General features: G+C 39.4%; 1 long non-coding RNA gene across 2 annotated transcripts in view; it reads left to right on the top strand.

The window, feature by feature from the left end:
• LOC139083845 (uncharacterized) overlaps positions 1–17,724 on the top strand; it is a 39,495-nt gene extending 21,771 nt beyond the window's left edge. Inside the window, exons 4-5 of one of the 2 annotated variants that reach the window (XR_011540838.1) lie at positions 9,976–10,042; positions 16,393–17,724. This is a non-coding gene — a long non-coding RNA (uncharacterized lncRNA). Of the gene's footprint in view, positions 1–9,975; positions 10,043–11,126; positions 11,369–16,392 lie in introns of those variants that run through there. The other variant, XR_011540837.1, reaches the window with a different exon arrangement.
• The last annotated feature ends 6,194 nt before the right edge of the window (positions 17,725–23,918 follow it).

Raw genomic sequence — 23,918 nt, 5'->3', positions numbered from 1 at the left:
GTTTCTGCTTTCTAGCCTTCCATTCTTTCTGAGAATCTCACATCCTCCTAAGACATCCCTTTGGCTTAAGTTAGCTAGAGTTGCTATCTATTGCTTACAACTGAAGAACCCTAACTAATACTACCATCGTACGTGGCAGTATGCCTATATACCATATAAGTACTTCTACAACATCTCTTCCCAAAGGATCCTTTATTTATACAATTAAAAAAATTATAAGTAATCTCCTGCCTTTTAATTTTTTACCATAATGTGCTATCTATCTTTATTTCCAGGAGGCTGAATTTGTGGTAGAGAAATCTGAATGTGTTCCCATCTTCCTCTCTTTGCTAAAATATGATTCTATAATTTTTACTAGGAAATTAATCAATAAAGGACCTAATTTGGACTTGACATAAAAGTTTAGTGGCCTTTTGAAATGGCAAAATGTCTGCCTCTTAAGTGGGAAGAAGTCACCTCAGTTGTGGAATTTTGTGAGGCACAAGACATTGGATTCTCTTCCATGTAAAACTGGGGGAGTAGGAAGCATTTGCATCTGCCAAAATGTCAGTATTCTGCAATTAAGTCAGATTTCATTCTCTTACTGGTGTTGAAATGACAAATGGAAAGCTGGTACCTTAGCATAAGATTAAAATCAGTACTTGAGTGAAGATGAAAGCTGTGCCAGTGAAGTGGCAAAGCAACTTGCGGCCAATGCTTTTGCGTTACAGTGAGAGTACAAACAGTTCAACATCCTGCTTGTGCTTGACACACATCTAGCCAGACAATTTTGACGTGTTGGGTCTGTGCTCATCACCTTCAGTTCAGTTTGTGTGTGTGTGTACGTGTGAGAAAGATTGTCTCTGAGCTAATATCTGTGCCAATCTTCCTCTACTTCATGTGGGAGGCCACCACAGCATGGCTTGGCAAGCAGTGCTAGGTCCACATCCGGGATCTGAACCCACGAACCAGGGGGTGCTGAAGCAGAATATGCAAACTTAACCAGTACACCACTGGGCTGGCCCCTCCTTCAGTTCAGATTTTTGTTACTAAAATTTTCATACCCCTTTCCTACTGGTGAGATTTCAGCCAATATTTGACTGGGAATACCAGATCTTTTCTCTGGGAAGTAGATGCTGAGACAGAATTAGTAGTGCAAGAAGTTTATTGCGGGTAATACCTGTGAAAGCAAAAAGGGAGAGGAAGCAAACTTGAGCAGGGAGAGCCACAGGCCACTGTGCAGATCTGACAGTTTCTGCCAACCCAACAGGGAGCGCCAGAGCAAAGACTGCCTATTAGAGGAGTCTTGCTTTAAGCAAAAGCAGCCAGGCCCTAGTATCCTCTTCTCGTGGTCTTTGGTGGAGGACTGCCCAGGAGGAGTGTAGCCTTCGTTCAAAATCTGTGTATTGGGGCTGGCCCCGTGGCCGAGTGGTTAAGTTCTCGTGCTCCGCTGCAGGCGGCCCAGTGTTTTGTCAGTTCGAAACCTGGGCGCGGGCATGGCACCGCTCATCAAGCTACACTGAGGTGGCGTCCCACATGCCGCAACTAGAAGGACCCACAACTAAGAATATGCAACTATGTACCTGGGGGCTTTGGGGAGAAAAAGGAAAAAAATAAAATCTTAAAAAGAAAAAAAATCTGTGGGTCCCGAAATAGCTGGAGCCAGCAGTTATTGAACTCCTCGCAACTGAATGGAGATCTGAGCTGCATACTCCCATGGCTGTCATACTGTCTGTCTGAATTGTGTCCTAAACTCATTCTTGGCATAATTACTCAGTGGGTGGACTCCAGAGTGTAGGTTTGAATCCCAGCTCCAACATTTGCTCATATGAGACCTTAGAAAAAACTTTAAACCTCTCTGTGCCTGATACTCCTCATCATTAAAGTGGAGATAAAATCAGTAATAACCTCATAGAATTATTGTAAAGCAACTAGAAAACTGCTTGACACTGTATATATTGTATATAAGTATATAAGCATAAAATGTTGCACAGTGTATATTTGTTATTATTTATTTGTTCATTGAATGTCGACTACTTGCCCATCGCCATTGACCTATTTTATAGAAGCATTCAGGTTACCTTCTCTGAATTAGCTTGGTTGTCCGTGAGGCAACGATTACAATCTACCTTTTATTAAAAGTACATCTGAGGGACTTGGGAGACACTAACTAATGCCCTGATTACCACTCAGTGCTACGATCAAGGACCTAGCTCATGTCTTGTGTGCAGACTTCATCGTTTCTGGTTTTTATTTTATTTTTTTTAAGATATTTTATTTTACTATTTTATTTTTCCTTAAGAGATTAGCTTTGACCCTGGAGGCTAACTGCAATGCGGCAGCCTCTCAGCCTTAGATGTCAAGCTTCTATTTATTTGTATGTCGAGATGGAAAAAGGACCACTCTTTCCAAACCATCACACCAGTGGGAGTAAACAGGACCACAGGCTGCACTTTTAGGAACTATGGAGAAAGAACTTCCTTAAAAGAAGTTCCCTCAGTGCTGTCAGGGAAATCATTTTATTTATTGAACAAACACTGATACAGTAATGAGAGGTCCCAGTTATTTCTCTAAATGCTTTAAAGTATCAACTAATTTAATCCTTATACCTACTCTATGACATAAGTGAAGTACTTGATTTAAATACTGTCAATACTCCCACTTCGTAGCCATGGCATTTGAAATTCAATGACATGCCTTAGGGGACAGGCTAATGAGAAATAAAGTTGGATTTGAACACAGGTAGAGTTTGTATTTTCAGTTTTGTGCTTGTAACCCCCAGACATCCTGCCTCCTCAGTAAGTGCTCATCTTAAAATGCATTCTTTGCTTCTATCATCCTATTGTGAGGACCCTGTGGAGTATAAATCTCTGAAAGAAAGGTTCTAAGTTACCCTGGGACTGAGGCTCCAACTATCTTGCTTTTGAAAGGAGCCCTTCAATTGTGCGGTTCTGAGTTTACGTTACTCTGAGACTTTTAATTTGGAAACTTACATTGAAGCCCACCTGAACTCTTAGTGGTTCCTGGGATGTAATTTGCCAATCACTTGGCAAAATACTTTGGACGAGCTCCCAAGCCTTAAGCCACATCTGAAGGCAATAAAATTGATCCCTAGTTGACAAGGTCAACATATCTCTAAGAATGACAGAAGATTTGGGATATAGAAACATGGCTTTGCCTTAGATTTATTATTACTTTAAATTGCATGTGCAAATCAACTGTTTTTTCCTCCTGGCTGTAATTCCTATTGTTTGTTGTGTGCATGTGTGTATGAGTTTCCTGTTTTCACCTTTCACACACAGGTGGAATAATCTGGGAAATTGCAATACGGCAGAGTAAAAGCATTGGATTTTCCTATCAGGCTCTAATGATTTACAGCAGATTAAAGCAAAACTTTATTCTAAAAGGAAGAAAAAGAAAGAAGACATGTAGAAATCCCTAGAAAGAGAGAAGATTCAGGATCAGCTAAAACTCATTCAGTACTACTGAAGTGGGACTTAGACAATCTGAATTCTAATCCCACATCTTCCAAAAATTCACTGTATGACCTTGAGCAAGAAAATATTTCATTTCTCTGGGCCTTAGTTTGTTCCTCAGTGGCTTCTATGATAATTTCAAACTCAATAATCTGTAGAATTTTGAGGAAAGGTTAATGGCATAGCATTCTGAGGGGGAAAAAAATAAAGCAGCATTTATTATATTGATCCCTTTTTTAGCTGTATATGTGCTATTGCCTAATCAATGTGAGACAAATTACCCTGTAGCGCCATTTACAATGGGAAATAAAGTAGATGGTAAATCACTGAATGAATTTTATGGAAACAAATAATTGTAATAATGTTATTTCCAATGACATTCTTAATTCATTCCTGGAGATAGATTAGACAGGTGAAGTTGGGGGGCGGTATTATATTGATCTAAGCAGGCTAACTTGTAATCTTTTATAATAGAGATCTGGTAACCGCAATGTGAATGATTTTTTATTCATCAAGCTTATTATCTTTCTTCCCATGTCTTCTCTTCTCCCACTGTGTTTCGTCATTGTCACCAACAGAGTAGATCCATACATAATCCAAGCTTTTTGTTTCTTATTTTAAAAATTAAAAAAACCAAGGGCATAGGGAAAAAGAATAGTATTGTAAATTTTAATTTTATAAATGCCATAGCTGAGTTTTACTTTAATGGCATAATAATTAATTATTAATTTAGTTAATTAAGTAATTCTTTTGGTCAATCAATATTTCTTGGGCCCGGGCATATAACTGAGGGTACAGTAGTGAGTGAAAATACATCTTACAGTTCATGGTGGAGTCAAACAGTAAGAAAATAATTTCACAAGGATATAAAGTGTGGTACATATTATAAAGGAAAAGTACAGCCAGCTCTGAGAACGTGTGCCTGGCGGAGTCTGCCCTGGTCTGGGACAAGAGGTCAGGGAAAGTTTTCCTGAGGAATTGACTTTTGTGCTCAAAGATTAAACAAAAGTACAGTCTATTCTGCTTCTCTGACACGTATTTCTCTGAGTCAAATTGGCTCACACATGATTGGTAAATTGGAGAATAGTGTCCGTATGAAGTGAAAGTTACATTCTTTGATGATGTCGATGTTTCGCAGTGTATTAACTGCAACCAAAAATGCAGCGGAAGGCAAAATCCACTCCCAGAGCTGAGCACAGCAAAGTGTGGGAGAATACAGTAGCGTGCGTGCTGCCCGCTCATCCTGTCATTCCTCCCCCAGTTTGGACATATGCTCTGTCTTAGGAGTACTTATTGCATGGTTTTTTTGATCTTTCAGTATTTGCTCTTGTCTCTCTATTAATTGGAAACCTCAATTCTTCACCTCTTTTATCATAAAAACTTCACCTTTTGGTGAGATTCTCATATTTATAATAGCATTTCTTTGTTTATTAGGAACGTATTATCTTTTTAATGGGACTAATATTTTTTGTTGGGATTATTATTGTTTTTTTTTGTTGCTCAGATTAGACTATTGCACAGATTTTGAGTGGTTTGTCCCAAATTTAATTTTCTTTTAAGATTTTATAAGGAAGGATTTTCAAGTACTTTATAGCAGAAACGCCTTTATTGAAAACAAACTGATGATTAAAAAGTATATACAACTATATGTTTTAAAATAAAATTGATTTTCAAAGAGCTCAGTGTAGGTATGTCAAATCTCAGTTTTTTAGTGCAGTCAAAACTTGGGATGTATATAGCTTTTACTTCACCTTTCTAAATAATTTGGACAGAGAGAAGTTATTTGACTTATTCAGGGTGACAAACTAATTTTTGTTGAACGCTCTTTCCGTGATGCCATATTGCCTTTGACTTGTGAATTACCACTTACTTATCCTCTCAGACATATACTAGTCATATGATGAGGCCAACGTATTTTTAAAATAAATTTTATTACAGTATACTTTGCATACAACACAAGCCACATGTTTTAAGTTTATAGTAGGATGAACTTCGACACAATGGTCAACCACCTCAAAGTGTTCCCTCATGCTCCTTCCCCGTCAATCCTCCCCACCCCAGTCCCAAGCAAGTATTGATCTACTTTCGATCACTAGAGGTTAGATTTGTCTTTTCTAGCGTTGCCTATGTCAAGCAGTTCATAAGCAACAGTGTCTACTGCAGGTGCTGCTCTGGCTGACTGCTCCCCATGGACTTGGCCAGTGAGGAGACATGAACCCAAATGGATTCAGAGTTTATTACTCATAGCACAGCATGAGCTTTGCATTTGCATTGATTCTCCTTGTCCCCCAAGACCTATGGGGGTGATGTGGAGGAGGCCCCAGGTGAATGATTATGCATACAGTGGATCTGTGTCACAGCTGGAAACCTCTAACATCATAAAGGGACTGCTAACAAACCTGTCCATTCTCCCCTGTGGAGAGAGACATTATCCTTATTCTTCTGGTCAGGAAACAAATCTGCCTACTGACTCAGAGGAAGTATTATTTTTATAATGCTTAAATGTCTCTCAGGAGAAGAGAGGACTTTAATTTTATTACCTTAGAATGGAAGCAAATCTAATCTCTGCTATAGAACACCTTTGCAGATGTTGGTTTTCATCCGTTTGATTATGTTGTGCCTTGGTGTTTTCTTTTGTGTGTGTTGATCTTGCTTGCTGTTTATTGGTTGAAATGCTGGTATATATACATTCATAGTTTTCAACAAATTTGGAAAATTTTTGGCCATTATTTCTTCAAATACATATATATATATTAGACTGCTTGATATTTTCCCTTAGGTTTGCTTTTTTTCCCCCTCAGTCTTTTTTCTTTGTTTCATTTTGGATAGATTTTTGCTACATCATCAAGTTCACTAATCTTTCCTTCTGCAGTATCTAATTTGATGTTAATTCCATCCCAGGGCTTGCCCCGTGGCCAAGTGGTTAAGTTTGCATGCTCCGCTTCAGCGGCCCAGGGTTTCACTGGTTTGGATCCTGTGTGCAGACATGGCACTGCTCATCAAACTATGCTGAGGTGGTGTCCCACATAGCACAACCAGAGGCACTCACAACTGGAATATACAACTATGTACTGGAGCGGGGGGGGGGGGGGGGGGTTTGGAGAGAAGAAAAAGAAGAAGAAGAAGGAAAAAAAAAAGAAGATTGGCAACAGATGTTAGCTCAGGTGCCAATCTTTAAAAAAATAAAAATCCCATCCAGCGGAAATTTCATTTTAGGTATTTTATTTTTCATCCCTAGGAGTTCCATTGGGTTCTTTTTCATATCTTCCATTTGTCTCCTCATACGTTCAAGCTTTCCTTTAGATCCTTAAGCATATTAAAAATATTTATAATAGCTGTTTTAATATTCTGGCCTGCTATTTCCAGCATCTCTATTATTTCTTAGTATATTTCTATTGACTTATTTTCTCCTCATTGTGAATCACATTTTCCTGTATCTTCCTATGTTTATTCTAGTAATTTTTTTGGATGATGAACACAGTGAATTTTACATTGTTGTGTGCTGGATTTTGTGATATTTCTTTAAACAGTGTTGGACTTTGTCCTAGCATGCAATTAAGTTACATGCAAGTTTACATCAAGGCTTGCTTTTAAACTCTTCAATGGTAAAAGTCGAGTGTAGCCTTTTTTTTTATGGTTAATTTTGTCTCACTGCAAGATGTGCTCTCTCTGAGATCTCAACTGAATGTCAAGTGTATTCGTCAGCATCTCTTCACTCTGGCTATTGGGAACTTGAAAGAACCCCAGTCCTTGTAAAACTTGGACTTATCCTGCTTTATAGCTACCTGGTAATTACTGTTTCCCCAGAAGTTAATTTTTCCTGGCTTTGTGGCGTTTCATCCTATGCATGTGGAGATAAGTGTTCAGTCCACAATTCAAGCGGACCCCTAGGCAGATTTCTGTTGCTTTTTCTCTATGTACCTCTCTCTTCTCTAGTGCTCTGCCCTATAAATTCCAGCCATCTCACTCTCCCGAAACTTCAAAGTGTCTCCTCAATTCAACAATATTTCTAGATCCTGCTTGGGTTCCCCCTCCCTGCTCTGTCCTCTAGAAATTCTCTCCAGGCTCAAAGCTGAGGTAAATGTAGGGCTCACCTCATTTGTTTCCCCTCTTTAGGAGAACACAGTGCTGTGCTCTCTGTTGTTCAATATCTGAAACTGTTATTTTTTCGTTCACTTTTCTCATTATGGTCAGAGGGTAATTCCAGAGCCTGTTACTATCTCACGGCCGAAAGTGGAAGTTCCAATCAAAATGTTTTTATTAAGAAAATCTTAACACTTCATTATTTCTTTCATAGTATTCTTACTCTCCCAAGCCAACACATAAATTTAATCATTTCAATTATGATGTTTACAAAATTTTCTGGAAAAAGCCTATTATCATGGGCCCCACAGAGATACCACATATCTGATGTAGAAGAAAACCAACTAGACACAACTCCAGTTGATGAGCACTGCCTATCTTGCGGTCAATCCTCCCGCCATACTTATGGGCTCTGAGTCTTATTTCCAGAGTTCATCTCAGAGGGCAGGTAGGCCAGATCCACTGGTTTGTGACAAATTTTTAGGTTCTAGGGTTATGATTTCATGGTGTACATTGAATCCAGGGTTACTCTCTCTCTTCTTAAGCACAAGATATTGTGTCTTTTATGTTTTGTTTCACTTAGATGCTGTTTCAGTTTGATTTTGCCCCCAGCATAGTGACAATGCTGCGTACCCCTCAGTCTTCCTACTGTAGGAAAGAAAGCTTGGCAGCAACCTGAAGATAGTTTCTAGTTTGGATGCAATCCTTCTGAGAGTGGAAAATTACTCTTTTCCTAATAATAATAGGAATAATAAGAATAACCAGTAAATAGGAATAATAATAATAATAACCAGTAATATAACATAACGGTTACTAGTAACAAGAATAATAAATAGAAGTAATCATGAAGGATGCATGTTGAATTAATGTACTAACCAACGAATCTTATTACTGATATTAAATGGACACTGGAGTATGAAGGATGATAAAATGACTGTTGCCCCAAGATATGCCTATTTCTGTCTCTAAACGTCCCTTCAGCAGTATTGGAGGGTCTTTCTTATTGGATCCACTCCAGTGTCCGACAAGATGTGCTAGTGCTTGGCTTGTTGAGCACTTAAATATGTGCATTTCCAACTTCTGTTAGGAGCATTGCCCCTTCATTTCTAGCTGATAAAAAATTAACGCACGGTAGCTCTTCCCAGACATGATAAGGGATAGTGTAGTTGAATGAACCAATCAATTTTGATTTCTTATTTGTTCATTTGCCTAGGATTTTTTTCCCTTTCTTTTTGTAGTTTTGCACTATGACAGTTTCAGAGGAATTTCCCGTTTGGGGAAAAACATTCCCAGAAGATTAACTTACTCATAAAGCTGAAAGACTATTTTCCTTTAAGCATTATTCAAAAGAAACTAATTATCTTTGGGGGGCTAGGAGAATTTGCAATGACCTCTCAGGCTGAATTTGTAGAGGCTTCATAGGAAGATTTTTGATTGCTAAACTATACTGATCTAATTTTTAATTTTAATAATTTTCTGTAAAATATTAAAACAAGATTCATTTCGAAATATTATTGCAGCTGCTCCTCGGTTAGCTGCAACTGTGGATCCAGAGCTGGATGCTACTTTTAAATCCATCAATAATAAACTGACTCTATTTATTTGGTTTTGCTCCCTGTGAGCGTAGAGTTAAAAAGGAAAAGTTCTACTATTTGGACATATATGAAGACCCTAGTTCATTCTCTGTCATCACAAATGGGAGAAATATCATTGAACATCAGCTGGAAGGGAGACACTGAATTCTTCAAGTTCAAAGAAGACAATTTTAATGAACTTGATTCTTTCTAATAGTTTTAGATGACAGGAGCTAATAGCGAGCTGGGATGGTCCTCTGAGGGACACGTGGTAGATATATTAGAAAAATAGAGGGCACACATGTTCTGGAACAATAAAGGGCCTTCTGATTTTCCGACATGCTTCTCTGGGTGATTATTTGGTTACCAGATTAGAAAAAGACTACTCACTTTTATAAACTGGAAGTGGGGAGGGCAGAGAATAAAATATTTAAGCAATAAATTAATTCAACACTTGGAAAGAAGCTAACATTGGGGCAATGTATTGTGTTATCAGTTTGTTGTGAAGATTGAATGAATTAATACATAAAAAGTGCTTCACATAGTGAATGTTCCATAAGAGTTATTACATGTTATTATATTGCTTGAAACAATCCTTGGCTGCCTCCAAAGTCAGTTATGCATTAGGAAATGAGGAGCTTCTGTATGCACTGAGGCTTGTTCAGGGTAATTTCAGAGCTGTAACTATTCAGACCATGAACTTCATATTATTTCATCACCAACCTGGAGGCTCATGAAGAAGCCTTCTGCAATGATTGACATGATCAATTCCTTCTATGCTAAAAAATTCCTCCTGCAATTTGAATCTCATTTTAGCTGCACATTTTTCTATCTTTTTCTTTTCTTGGCATGTTCCTTCAAAGAGAAGAAAGTCAGCAAGACATTCAAGATGAATAAAAAAGGAAAAATGATGAGACGAGAACGGGCCTGGTAAGGAAGGAAAACAAGCAAGGTTATTGACTTAGTGAGAACAAAATGAGACAAATTGAACAAGTGAGAATTGACTTAGAATTGTATCTAATAAGTTTTCATATATAATATTCCATTATAATTAATATCCAAATACTCTGCAATTGTAGTTTTTATTTTCTCTTTGACCCAAGAGTTACTTAAACAAGTGTTCTTTCTTTTTCCCTCATACTGTCCTTCTCTCTCTCCCTCCCTGACTCCCTCTCTCCCTCCTTTCCTTCCTTCTTTTAAAAATTTCCAATTAATTGAAGATTCTTTTTGTTTTTTTTAATGATTATTTCTAATTTTTTTTGCATTGTTGTCAGATGTGGTCTGTATCGTTTCAACAGTTTGAAATTATTGAGACCTGTGTTGCTACCTAATATATGATTAGATTTTACAAATATTCCATGGCAGCTTGAAAAGGAGGTATACCCTGTAAATCTGATATTAAATTTATAAAGATATTAAAATGATTTTATTCTTTATTATTTTTATCTACCTAATCTTTTAGGAATGCAATAATTATGTTAATTTATTCACATCTATAATAATTTATTTTTAAGCTTTTAAACTATATATATTATGGCGTGTTATTTGACACATTTATGATAGATAATATGCATTGTGAATTTTCACTTCTTAACAGAAGTGACCCTTTATTATATTTAGTGCTTTTTTCCTTGATTTCTACTTTGATGTTTGTATTGTAACCCATGTTTTTTTGCAGTGACTATTGGCATACCATGCCTTCATTCCACCTTTTATTTTAATTTTTCTGAGTCACTTTATTTTGAGTATATCTCTTATAGACAACATATAGTGGATTTTGTTTTTTGACCCAATTAAAAGTCTTCCCTTTTAATAGATGAGATTATTCCCTTTATGTTTATTTTTATAACATTTATTACTTCTCTCATCTCATTTTATGTTTTCTGCCTTCTCTCTGTTTCATTTATTCTCTATCTTGTTAGCGTCTGTGGTTTTTCTTCTTAATTTTCTTTCAGTAATTTTGTAGATTAAAGCCAATATTTAGTTTCACTAATGATTTCTTTTAAATTCTTAGGTGCAAACTTTCTCAAGTTATTAATATGAAATAGGATCTAACGATCGCCACATATTAAGATGAAGAATCTGTCAGAGAGAACATTTTTTTTCCATTTCCCAGGTTTTTGTTGGTATACTTGGAGAGTTTTTCCAGATAATTGCTGAATTGTTAAAATATTATTCTTTCAAAATGTATTATCTTTTCTTTCAAGAATTACATTTGTATCTTGTTTTATAAACTTATTTGCCAAGTTTTTTAGATTTGGTTGTGTTTTAATTCATGTATCCAGGCCTTTCATACCACAGCGTCTCCATCTGTGACTTCTTTATTTGCATCTCCTCTTTACCACTGGTACATATCCTCAAGGCATTTTTCTGAGTACATGGGTTGGATAGTTTCTGACGATTTGTATATTTGATAAGATTTTTCTGTTATCTGCACTTTACTGAGTTATAGAACTCATGAGTCATGGCTATTTCCCTTAAAAATTAATGTGATTCCTAGGGCTGGTCTGGTGATATAGTGGTTAGAGTTCACATGCCCTGCTTTGGTGACCCAGGGTTTGCGGGTTTAGTTTGGATCCTGGGCACTGACACTGCTTATCAAGCTATGCTGTGGTGGCATCCCACATACAAAATAGAGGAAGACTGGCACAGATGTTAGCTCAGGGACACTCTTCCTCAAGCAAAAAGAAGAAGATTGGCTACAGATGTTAGCTCAGGGCCAATCTTCATCACACACTCACAAAATTAATGTGATTCCCTTTTCTTCTGGCGTTTAACGTTGCAGACAAAATGTCTGACTTCAGTCTGTTTTTTCAAAAAGAATTTTTCTCATACATAACCCGGAGTGCTGGATGTTGTTGGATAATGTTATCAGTTTGATCATTCAGCAGCCAGGATAGGGCAGGGAGGAAACTGGGGTCACAAGTGGGTCAGGAAGGGAGGGAATCTATATGTTAGTCACGGAAGTTGTGTTTCCTGAAATTATGCTGAAGTATGCTGAAATTATGGCACCAAAGGCCAGAGTTTTTACTGTCAGTTTTTCGTTCAGCCTGGTACTCTATTCCAAGTACACAGGATGGGTATAGCTTTCTCTGGGATCTTCCCAGGGGCTTTTACTGATCGAATTGGGAGAGTGACTTGTCATTGTGGAAGGCTGTTCCTCTATAATGTCCCAAATTATCTCTAATTTGGGAATGCATTTTAATACCTCAGGAGGAAGTGGCCAGGTAGGGAAAATTTGGCATGAGGAAAAATTTGGAGCTGGTAGAGTTTCACTGGTGGCCTCTCTTCAATACACGCTGCAGTTAGCTCCAATAAAAGTGCCTCCGTGAGGAGAGGTCTTCATCTTTCTCGTGGTCTTTCTTGCCCTTTCAGAGTGGTGTTGAGCGTCCTGTCTCCTTCCCTATTTTAGGAAGGAAAGTGCTTTTCCGTGTCAGAATGAATCTGTGCTGAGATTGAGGAACTGAGCAGGCAGCAAGCTGAGTTGCTACAAGGTTTTCTCCTGTGCCCAGGGGTTTCTTTTTTCTGCCTTGCCCCCGTAGCCTCTGAATCTGTGGCTCTGTCCCCTCCGTTGTCCACCCTCACCCCTCACCCTCATCCCTCATTATCAGGGATCGCTGCTGAAATTTCTCAAGATTTGCTTTACTTACTTCTTGCAACGCTGCACCACTTTCAGGGTGGGAAACCTAAGTCGGCTTTTGGTGAAATCTTCAGATCCTGTTTGACCTTTACTTTAGTGATCAGATGACTTTCTGGTCGTTGACAACATGCCTTCCTTTGACCACTGAGGAATTGTTTCCGGTAGTTTAACTTTTAAGATTTTGTCTGTTTCTCAGAGGAGGATTTGAAACTAGTTATTCCACTGTAACCATCCCTTGAATTTAAACAATTATAGAGAATTTTGCATAAATTGCTGTTCATCTCCTTCTTGAGAATCAGAAAGATGCCTTTGCAAAGTCTTTCTTGGGGGGTCACTCTCAGCATGTGGCTTAGCTCATTAGTTTTTCAATTGATTCATATTAGCTTTCTTTGGACTTGCCCCTCAAATTTGGGGGTGCTCCTTTATTTTTGTGAATAGTAAATATTTTATTGGTAAGTGCATGGTTTCGGTGGCAATAATAAATTTACTTGAACAGGAGACAATAATCAAGTGAAAAGAATAAATGCTCGCTAATCATCAGAAAATCTGTGGCCATTAGGGCTGTCATGTAGAAATCCAGTATCACTCAGAAGCTGAATCTTAAAGAAGATGCCTCCTCTTATTAGTCTGTATACGTCCATAGCACCTGGAATCTGTAGAAATCTGTAGATTACCACCGTCTAACCAAACATGATACCTTAGCTTTTAAAGAAATCTGGTGGACAATTGGTGAGGATTTTTGTCTCCATATAAACTACTCTTTTACAAATATTTGATTCTGGATCACTTGGGCTTTTTGTTATCACAGTGTCACCTCTTTGGATACCATAAAAATGTTGAGTAAGATTTTCTGCAAAGATAATATCTGAATTTTGAATTGTAGAGCCCATTGAATGTCCAGAATACACGACAACACCACCAACATATTCAAAAGCACAAGGAGCTATACAGCAACACTGAACAGGACAGCCAACAGGTGAAAGGTTTTTCCCAGACACCATGAGGCAGAGTTGTATGTGGACTCTGCCACCATTGGCCAAAGGTGTGTTCTACAATACACTCAATTTTTAGGGTAGTTGAAGGGCTTCCGTAAAAAACAAGCAAATATCTAAATCATGTCTCAAGGCATATATGGATGATACATAGTTTCAGGATTCTTCTGGCCCCAAAGAAGCCCAGGACACTCTCACACAGGACTCAGGTGGGCCTTTCTCACCTTTGCCTGGCAGAAGGGGTGCTCCTTTTTTTGAGGCCTGTTATCTGCAGTGCTCCAAGCACAACAGCTCTGGAGAGTGGGGTGTGTGCCTGAGGTAAAGGAGAGTGATTGCAGTAAGTAGGTGTGCTCACAGCCATGCTTATCCTGGGCTCCCTGTAGGGTGGCTGAGGGCCTGCAGAGCCATCAAGTGTTATGATTGGCCTCACTTCTGCTGTCAGTGTTCCAGGCCACACCTCCCACTCACTTGTAGACACAACTTATTTTGTAGATTATCTCTGGGAAAATTTTATCTCGCTGGCTTCCCTGTGCCCTTGAGGGTGCTTTTGGGTATCTTGTGCCATCCACCAGGTAATAAATACCCAAAAAGGCAAACAAGTCTTAAATATAATTGGGAAGATAAATCCACTGCAAATAATAGTATGTTATAATACAAGAGCAAACATAAAAGATTTTTGGATTATCTTTGCTGCTGTAAATTCTTGTTAGCATAGATGATGAGCTGACGCTCACAATGTTGACTTGCGCATTATGTCTATAAGTCCTCGGCCCTTGTTCCTTAAGTAAATCACTTCCTGAAGTGATTTCACAAACCAGCAGTCACATGTCAGCTGCTTTCAGCCTGGGACCTTAGCTATCTTTCTGAGTGTTACCTTTCAACCATTTCTCCCAAATGAGCTTTAGATTTTGAATGTCATATATTTACATGCTCTTTTTAAAGCACTTTTTCCTATAAAAATATATGCATTCTAATTTCTCTTGTCAGGAATTAAGAGGGGTGTCTTAATTTAGAACATTTCCATTTCTTTCTGACATTTAGTAAGCTGTTAGAGAAAACCGATGAGCATAGCTTACTGTCTTCAAGTTACATCAGTTATTTAGTGAATTGAATGAGAATACATTATGCTTATTTTTAGAATGTCCTTCTCATAAATGTATCATGTACGTCATAGAGACTTAGCAGCCCCACTAATGTGGGAAGTAAACTTGTCAGATATCACTCCCTTTGCAGGGTCAGGTCTAATTGAAACTTAGAGAGGGAAGTAGGGGACCACGAAGAAAACTCCGAGTGATTCAAGTCGAAGTATTTATAAACCTCTGAGTCAGGCGTGATTCAGCATTGAGGCACAGTGCTAAGGACGCTGTTTGGTTAAAGAGATAGCGGTGTGAAATTAAAGCTGAGACCACTTGTGCTTCTTATTTGTGGATATTTGGCATTCTGAGTAGGCAAAACATTTGGCACAAGACCCTTTTCACCCCAGATTCATTTGTGTGATTCTTCACAAACTTGAGAAACAAATTTAAACTCTTCTTCCCAGTTTTTTTTCTTTTTAAATAATACAAACAGACAAAAAGCTGTCCTGTGTAAGTCCATTTGCAGTTAAAATTTGAAGCCTAATTAAGATTTTTTTTAAATGGACTGACATGTCTTTTGCTGTCAGGCAGACCAAGGCTCCCTACACCATACTGTCTCCTGTGATGGAAAGAAGGGAAATGCCATGTCAAGTGAGCCAAACTTCGAAACTCAACTTGGGTTTAAAGTTAACTCCCTAAAATTTTTAATCACTAAATGATGGAGATAACATCAGAAATCAATCTGAAATTTTGGAGGATGAAAACATGATGTAAACGAAGACCATATTTTTCTATCTTTGGTTTGATACTGGTAAAATTATAACCTCCAATTTTCATTCTTTTTTCTTTTGAATTTTGAAGACAGATTCAGGGCAACTTTGTCATATTTGTGATGACTGCTTCGTGTGTATCTGAGAATTTTTCTTTTAAAATGACATTGGATTACGATGAGCTTCTCCATTAGAATATGTGGGGGACCACGTATTCAGGCTTATGACATCACTTGACAATGGGGAGACAGACTCTATCCCGGATTTAAAAAGGGCTAGGAATCTTCAGGCTCAGCAACACTTTCAAATGCAGCGCGTTCTTGCGGCCTCCCAGGGCAGGACTATAACACGTAGCCCTCCTCCCTTCAGAGTAAATCTGGCTCCTTGAATGATGGGACCATGTCCACTGCTGGGCAAGGTGCATTTGCAAAGAGTGAGAAGTGAGTGCAGAAACATCATATTATATCCTTTTAGCATGAATCGTCCTTAGAGCTACAGAAAGAAAACCCTAGGAACGGTGGTCGCCACACACTTGAATTCACAGAGTAAGACATCTTTTATGGATACATACATTAATTTATCTGGGAGTCACAGGGTTGTCAACCTTTTATTTTCCAAATAAGGACATTAAAAAAAAAAAACCAAACTCTGTCATCTACTACCATTTCATAAGAGAAAAGTCACTTTAAAGCTAAAAAGAGGAAGGACACAATATCAGGATAAAGAACAACCTTCTGAATGGAATAGATTTAGCTTCGGTAAAAACTCACTCTATTGCGTTTATCTCTAATTTTTGCCTCAGCCTGACGGAAACTAAGTCACGGATCAGCACTGCCCGTGAACTATTGCCAGACAGTCTCTGAATGTGAAGCCTTTTGGAAGCCAAACTTGCGTCTTAGAACTTTGGCTCACTCACGAGACCTGAGGGAACTCTTGGAAGAAAATGCCCTGAAAAGAGAAGCCCAGAACAGGTCTTGTATATATTTTGCGCTCAAAAAACATTTGTTGTTGAAACTGAAGAGAGATGAATGTTTGCCAAGTTCCAGGACTGAATGCAGGGAGTGGCCTGCAGAGGGGACCGAGAGTCCCTCTAGGTCTCCCCTCAGGACGTCCACACCTCTTTATCCCACTGGTCGAAAGCTTTAGGGGCGGGGCCTGCAGTCTGAGGGTCGAAAGCCCTTTCCTCAGGAACCAGTGGGCTCTACCGGAGGTCCGTGTTGGAAGACCAGCCTGAGGCCCTGCTTTGTCAGCAGTGACTGAAGTTCCCTCAGAGAGGTCCCCAGGTGCCCTCCCGCCACTGTCTGCCTCGGTGGGCTCTGTGATCCTCTTGCTGGGTTCAGCTTGGCCCGAGGAAGTCAGCAGTGTGGTGAGGAGATCACCAACTTTCGAGACGAGCAGACCCGGTTGGAATCTTTATAATTAAACTTAATACCTACAGGTGCCCTTCTCCTAAGATTAACCACTCCTAAGGGTCTATATCAAAATGTAAATATGGCCAATTATGCTGAACATAGGCATAAAGAAAAATATAAAAGTTATATCACAAAAGCAGTTATAATAACCCACTCTAAAATCAAGGTTTATGTCTTATTTTTTAAAAAGATTTCTAATGGTGTTTGTTTCGTATATTTGGTACCTATGGATTTATGACTTACATCCTTTTCATAAATGGTTCCTTTGTGGTTTATAACCTTCCTCTTGTTCTGATTAGTGCTTTTAATCTTAAATGCTCTTTGCTAATTATAATTGTATTGCTGCTTTTCCTCCTTTCCTTTATTTCCTTTTTAAAAAATGTATTTTCCCGATATCTGTTTGCCTCTTTCTTTCTTTTCAACATTTAAAAAATCACATTAAGTGTGTTTTGAAAATAAGATACACCTGCTTTTCAAGTCCAATCTGACAATCTTTGTCTTTGAAAGATGAATCCAGTCCGTTCACAATTAATTGACTATCAGATATGTTTGATTTTCTTTCTTTCATCTTACATCACACATATCATTTATGTTGCTTTGTTTTTTCTTTTTCCTCCTTAATGCTGGTGGGTTGATTAAGGTACTATTAATTCTCTCCATTTTCTTTATTAAATTGAGAGGTTCTATCACATTTTCCCACTCTTCTAGGAATTACTCTCCCATTCCACTCACTTCTATCGAACCACTTCTTTCTCTGCTATTGTTATGAAAACAAGGTGCCAAGTCTATCTGTCCATCAAGATGTTTTATATTCTCACTGTCCTCTTCCACCTTTTAATGCTTTAATTTCCCTGCTCTTATGTCAGATGAAACATTAAGGAAACTTTTATTTCCCTTCTCTGCTCTCTCCTTCCTCCCCTCCCAAGGATTTACGAGATATTTTACTTTTAGACATTTTTAGGTTTTCCCTTTAGGATGTTTCTTCTATTTGTATGATCATTATTTAGCACTTATATTACAAATTCACAGCCATTCTATTATTTCCAATTTAGACTTAAATATATGTATATCTAAGTGGAAAATTACACACTCTCTCTCTCTCACACACACACACACACACACACACACACACACACGTGGAGAGGCAGAGACTCATGTCATGCTGTTTCCGCATCTCTGTGTGCCCTACTGGGGATTCTGTTTTGACTCAGGTTTTGTTGTCTTACTGTCCTTCCCAAAATGTTTCCTTAGAATATGTGGGTGACAGAAGCCCTGGGTCCTCGCATATTTGCCCACGCCCTTCTCTCATCTCTACAGGCAGCTCTCTCAGCAGGGGTAGGATTTGGGGCTGGAATCCTCTTCCCGAGCGTTCTGTGGGTGTCATCCTTCTGTCCTTTTCTGTCTAGTCCATCAGTTCAATTCGTGTTGGCTCTTTCCTTTATACGTAACATAGCTTTTATGTCTATTAGCCTGTAAATTTTTTTTATGCTTGAATTTAAGAACTCTGTAGGATGTGCCCAAGTGTTTTGTTTTGTTTTGTTAATTTTCTCCCATCCATTCTGCCTAGAACTCAACAAACACTTTAAATCTGCGAACTTGAATCTTTCTTCAATCAGAGAAAATGTCTTCTATTGTTTCCTTAATGAATGCCTTCCTACATCTGTTCCCTTTCCCTGTCTTGGAATTCTTATTATTCACATGTTAGGTCTCTGCATCTGTCCTTCAAGCCCCTTTTTAACAATTTTTATCAAGACTTTCATCTCTTTGTGTTTTTACTTTCTCTGTCGAGCTATCTTTTGCTTGATCATACAGGCCAAAATTCAATCCTCAACAGAGCATAACAGCTTCTTCAATTCATTTGTGGAAGTGGTAAAGTTAAAAAAAACAAGAGAAAACTCTTTGAATTCCAGGGGCTTTTTTTTTTTTTTTCATATTGGGACTGAATTTCTTTGAGTGCTATCGTTATTATTATATTTTTATCTCATTCAAAAAATTAAAGCTGTCATCTTTCTTCTCGAGTGGTTCTAGTTTACAAGGAGCTGCCAGTTTGGGGCATTCTGCTCGTATCCCCCTCCCCCCCGCCCCCCCCCCCCCCCCGGTTTCTGGGGCCTGCAGGTGCTGTTGTTATTTTCTTTTTGCTGTGCATGGCTCTGTTCACCCTTGGGATATTAGACGAGCAGCTGAGGATGCTCTTGAGTGATGGCAAAGCCAGGTGGAGGCAGTAATCTGTGCTCCTTTGAACTGGTGATGTACCACCTGGTAGGCAGTCAATCCTTGCTCATGGCAAGTTCAGTGCATATGTCGCTGGTCAGGAGGTTCTCCCGAACAGCTCTGTTCCAAGCAGTGACTCAGGGATCCAGGTCCCTTCCATCTACTGAATCTTTAACCCTTTGGGACCTTTTCATGATCTTCTGTGGGATCTAGTAAATATAGTAATACACCTTTTAGAAGGTGATGAGTGCTATTAAAATAGAGCAGGATAAGGAGTATGTAGGTATGTATTTGGATTATGTATGAGGGCACAATTGTGGTTTAAATAGGAATGATAAGACTGGGCTTTGTTAGGAAGGTGACATTTCAGCAAAATATCAGAGTGTTGAGACATGAGGTTATCTTGGGCAAGAGCATCCTAGGCAGAGAGAACAGCCAGTGCAAAGGCACTGAGGCGAGAGCAAGTCTGTAGTATTTGAGGAGCAGCAAGTGGCTGTGTGGCTGGAGTGAATAAGGAGGAGAGTATTAAGAGATCAGGTTAGAGAGGTAACGGAGGGTCTGATCAGTTAAGAGGGTACCGCAGTAACCTGGGCAAGAGGTGGTGGCGGCTGGCTCTGTGATGATAACAGTTAGGGGTGGTATAGTGTAAAGTCATCAAATCTTAGATATGGTTTTAAGTTAAAGCCAAAAGGACTTTCTGACTGATTTAATGGATAGTGTGAGATAAGGGAAGGGATTAAAGATTTTATTTATTTAAGCAACATTTACGTAGCATTTACTACGTGCAAGTATTGTTGTAAGCATTTGACATATACTAACTTGTTTAATCCTCATACCACCCTTAAAGGATATTATTATTATCTCATCTTTAAGATTAGGAAACTGAAGCACAAAGAAGTAAAGAAATTTGCCCAAGGTCACACAGCTAGTCGTATAGATAGGATTTGAACCCATGCAAGCTAGCTCCAGAGTTTATGATCTTAACCATCATCATTCTGCCTTTCATGTGGGAATTCTGCTAGTTGCTGAGAATGTCTATTCCAATTAAACCTTAAGGCACTAGAGAAATAATCACAGACGGGTCTCTGAAACCACTGGACCCATGAAAGGCTTAGGCCAAAAATTACATTTATCACTCGACTTTCATAGGTCCCCATTTGGGCTGGTAGACCACAGTGGCATTTTGGGTTCTCAGGAACGAGTGTCACCTCAGAGCCAGTCTTCAGTAATCCCAGAAGATGTCGGGTATTTCCATTTCCGTAGCGCACAGTCACCCTGGTGAACGACCACATTCCCTCTGGGGAGACTGGGAAGAAGGTTTATGGTACTTGTGGCGTTGGGTCCTTCCTCAAAGGGATTTATGGCATTTTACTAGGGTCCCTCTAAACCTTGGAAAAGAAAAAAACACTCTGACTTTGAGGGAATTAAACACTAATTCTGAGATTTTTGGCTTAACCAAGTGGAAGGGTAGATGCTATTGACTGATATGGGGAAGATTATGGGTGATCCAAATCTGAGGGTGTCATGAGGATCAGGAGTTCAGTTTTGGGTATATTAATTTTAAGATACTTTTTAGACATCCAAGTGGAGTTGCTCAGTAGATGGTTGGATGGGTGAGCCAAGAGGTCCAATGTGGAAGTATAAATCTGGGGGTCGTTAACACATAGATGGTATTTAAAGCTGTGAGATCTCAAGAGAGAGTGTGGAGAAACAGGAGAGATCCAAAAACCAACCGCTGGCCTTAGAGAAGAGGATAAAACAGTAAAGGAAGCAGCCAACGTGTTGCCATGAATTCCAAGTAAAGAAAGTGTTTCCAAGAAGTTGAATGTGATCAATTGTATCAAATATTGCTGATCATCAAGTGGGATGAGAACTGAGCATTGATCATTGGATTCAGCAATGTGGAGATCATTAACGACCTTGGAAAAGCAGTTTTGGGGCGTGCTGGTGGCAAACACCTAATTAGAATGTGGTAATGGAGCATTCGAGGAGGAAATAGTGAGTAGTGAATGGTCAAATCTTTCAAGAAGCTTTGCTGCGAGCGGAACAGAGAAACGGGCAGTAGATGGAGGGGGAAGTGGAGTCCAGAGAGGACATTTTCCTAAGGTGATAAAGATAAAACTATGTTTATATGTGCTAGAAACAATCCAACCAATAGACAAGGAAAAACTGATAGGGTAGGACAGAGAAGGGAACATTCCTGGAGTGATGCATTTGAATAGGTGAAGGCTGTTTAATTACAAATGGGAATCCAACCCAGGAGCTCTAACCCACAGAGATTTATTCTGATTCTAATTCTGATTCTATTGTGATTCACCACTCTTACTTTTTTTTTTTTTTTTTGAGGAAGGTTAGTGCTGAGCTAACTACTGCCAATCCTCCTCTTTTTTCTGAGGAAGACTGGCCCTGAGCTAACATCCATGCCTATCTTCCCCTACTTTATATGTGGGATGCCTACCACAGCATGGCTTTTGCCAGGCGGTGCCATGTTCTAACCGGGATCGGAACCGGCGAACCCCAGGCCACCGAGAAGCGGAACGTGTGCACTTAACGCTGCGCCACTGGCCGGCTGGCCGGCTAGCCTGCTGGCCCCACCCCCCACCCCCAAACACACTCTTGCTTTCTTTTGGGCTACTTTTATACTTGGTCATCCTGGGCAAGTCCTTCTAAGAGTTATGTGTCCTTATAAACCACCATAGAGAAGAATCTCCACTCTTAGTCTTGTGTTCACATGGATGCAGAACCACTGTGTACTGGGACTTCACAGAATGAACTCTGAGAATGCCACTTACCAGGGCTCCAGACAGGGAGAGGAGGCTAGGAGGGGGGGTCATCATTGAATTTGAAGACCTGGAGAATATTTGGTTCCATTTCTCACAGCACATGGGCAGCGTCGCCCACCTTCGTATGCATTTATCTTGCCCCGATTTGCACATATGCACACGGCGTTTCGTTAGGAGAGACCACGGTCCTGTCTTCCGTGTAAAGCACCACTGCAGAGCCTGCCGCCAGAGCTCCCTGTCTTCACGACAGTCGTTCGCATTTAGTGCCCTTGATGTTTACCCATTTTCTAATTTTTCTGTCAGATTATCCATTAATTTACTTTAACTAATTATTATATTGTTAATTGTTTAAATCCTCTTGTTATTACACTTAGAAATCAAGGCCCTGCCAGGTAGCTTTTAGCTTAAGAAAAGTAAAAAGTGGAAACTTTTGAACACTAAGAATTACAGGGTTTAATTCTCTTTTTCCTTTTATCTTTTCCAAAGCGAACAAATTTGTTTCAGTATTAGCTGTAATATCAAAGGTAGATTCCCAGTCGACATAAATATTCCAGTTGTGGCACAATAGCCCCCACAGTACACTTGTCTGAGGCTTAATGAAAGAGAAAGGATATTTGATTCTGAAAAATCATCTCTTACTCCCTCTTGTCCGCTGTTATTCTGATGACTCAACTTCCTTATGAATCTAACTTTTAATTTAGTAGCTTCTAAGTTCAAACTATGGTGCATTTTGCACATTGTGCCGAAGTAGCTGCTGGAGGTGACACCCTTGTGCCCATTGGGGGATCATTTGCAGGAAGTGAGGACACGGTCATACGCGCTTTACCTTGTACTTGCTGTCTGCTTGCTGTGCACGCCATATTGGCGCTACATGGGGAGCTGTCAATCTCCTCCTCCAGATGATGCCCTTGTTCAGGGAGGCGTCACACCTTCTTCACCTCCTTCTCTCAGTGCCCAGCACAGTGTCCGCCACAGAGAGGCAACCAAGAAATATTTGTCAGATGAATGAATACATGAAGTAATTATAAACCGTGTAACCTGGTCATCAATTTCCGCCTGAAAGTAGCTTGCAGTTTAGAAGATAGAAAGGTAATAACGTTAATTTTCAGCTTCACTGTAAATGAGCTCTATTGATCATCCACTCCAATCCCACCCCCAACACTTTTGCCAGAATTACCTTTTTTGTATGTTTAGTGTTTGGGGGCCTCTTCTTTTCTATGACTGTCCATTTGAGTCAGGTTGCAAAGGTGTAAGGTCTAGTTTAGTGTATCTATCTATAACACGAAAAGCTTTTTGCAGAGATGATAATCATTTTCTACACTCCACCAGGCTCTACTTTATGTGAATGTGTCCTGCTGTGCCTCATTTCAAAACTTTTGTAAAACTGCCACCCCCCACCCCCGCCTGGGATGTCCCTCTTCCAACTGTCCACCTGACAAACTCCTGGGCGTGGAGGCTGAGAGTGTTAGTATAAGAAGCTATTGTTGGAACCAAAAGTTTTGGTTTACCCAGAAATTTTGGTAGGTGGTTTTGATTCCACCTACCTCTTGTGTGACATTAGGTAAAATTCTTAACTTCCTGGATCTCAGTTATTTCCTTTGTAAAATGTGGATAAAACTGATCTTTATGGACCGTCGTAAGGATTTAGTGAGATAATATGTAAACATGGCACAGTTACAGGTCCTTAGCTAGTGCTCAGTAGTGATAGCTGCTACCACCACCACCACCACCATCACATCCTTCAGCCATCAATTCATATACGGTCTCCTCTGTGAGGCCTTTCTAGACTCTGGGCAGCGTTAGATGTTCCTTTGCAGGCATCTCTGTAGCATTTTTTACACCCAGAACTCATAGCATTGTATTGTCTTTGTTGCTTTTCCTGTCAGCACTCTATAGGGCTGAGCCACTTGATGGCAGTAACC

Source organism: Equus przewalskii, chromosome 6 (assembly GCF_037783145.1).
Source record: "Equus przewalskii isolate Varuska chromosome 6, EquPr2, whole genome shotgun sequence".
In the NCBI taxonomy this organism is placed as follows: domain Eukaryota; kingdom Metazoa; phylum Chordata; class Mammalia; order Perissodactyla; family Equidae; genus Equus; species Equus przewalskii.
The sequence above is the reverse complement of the archived record's forward strand: the minus strand, read 5'-3'. Positions and strand labels throughout refer to the sequence as shown.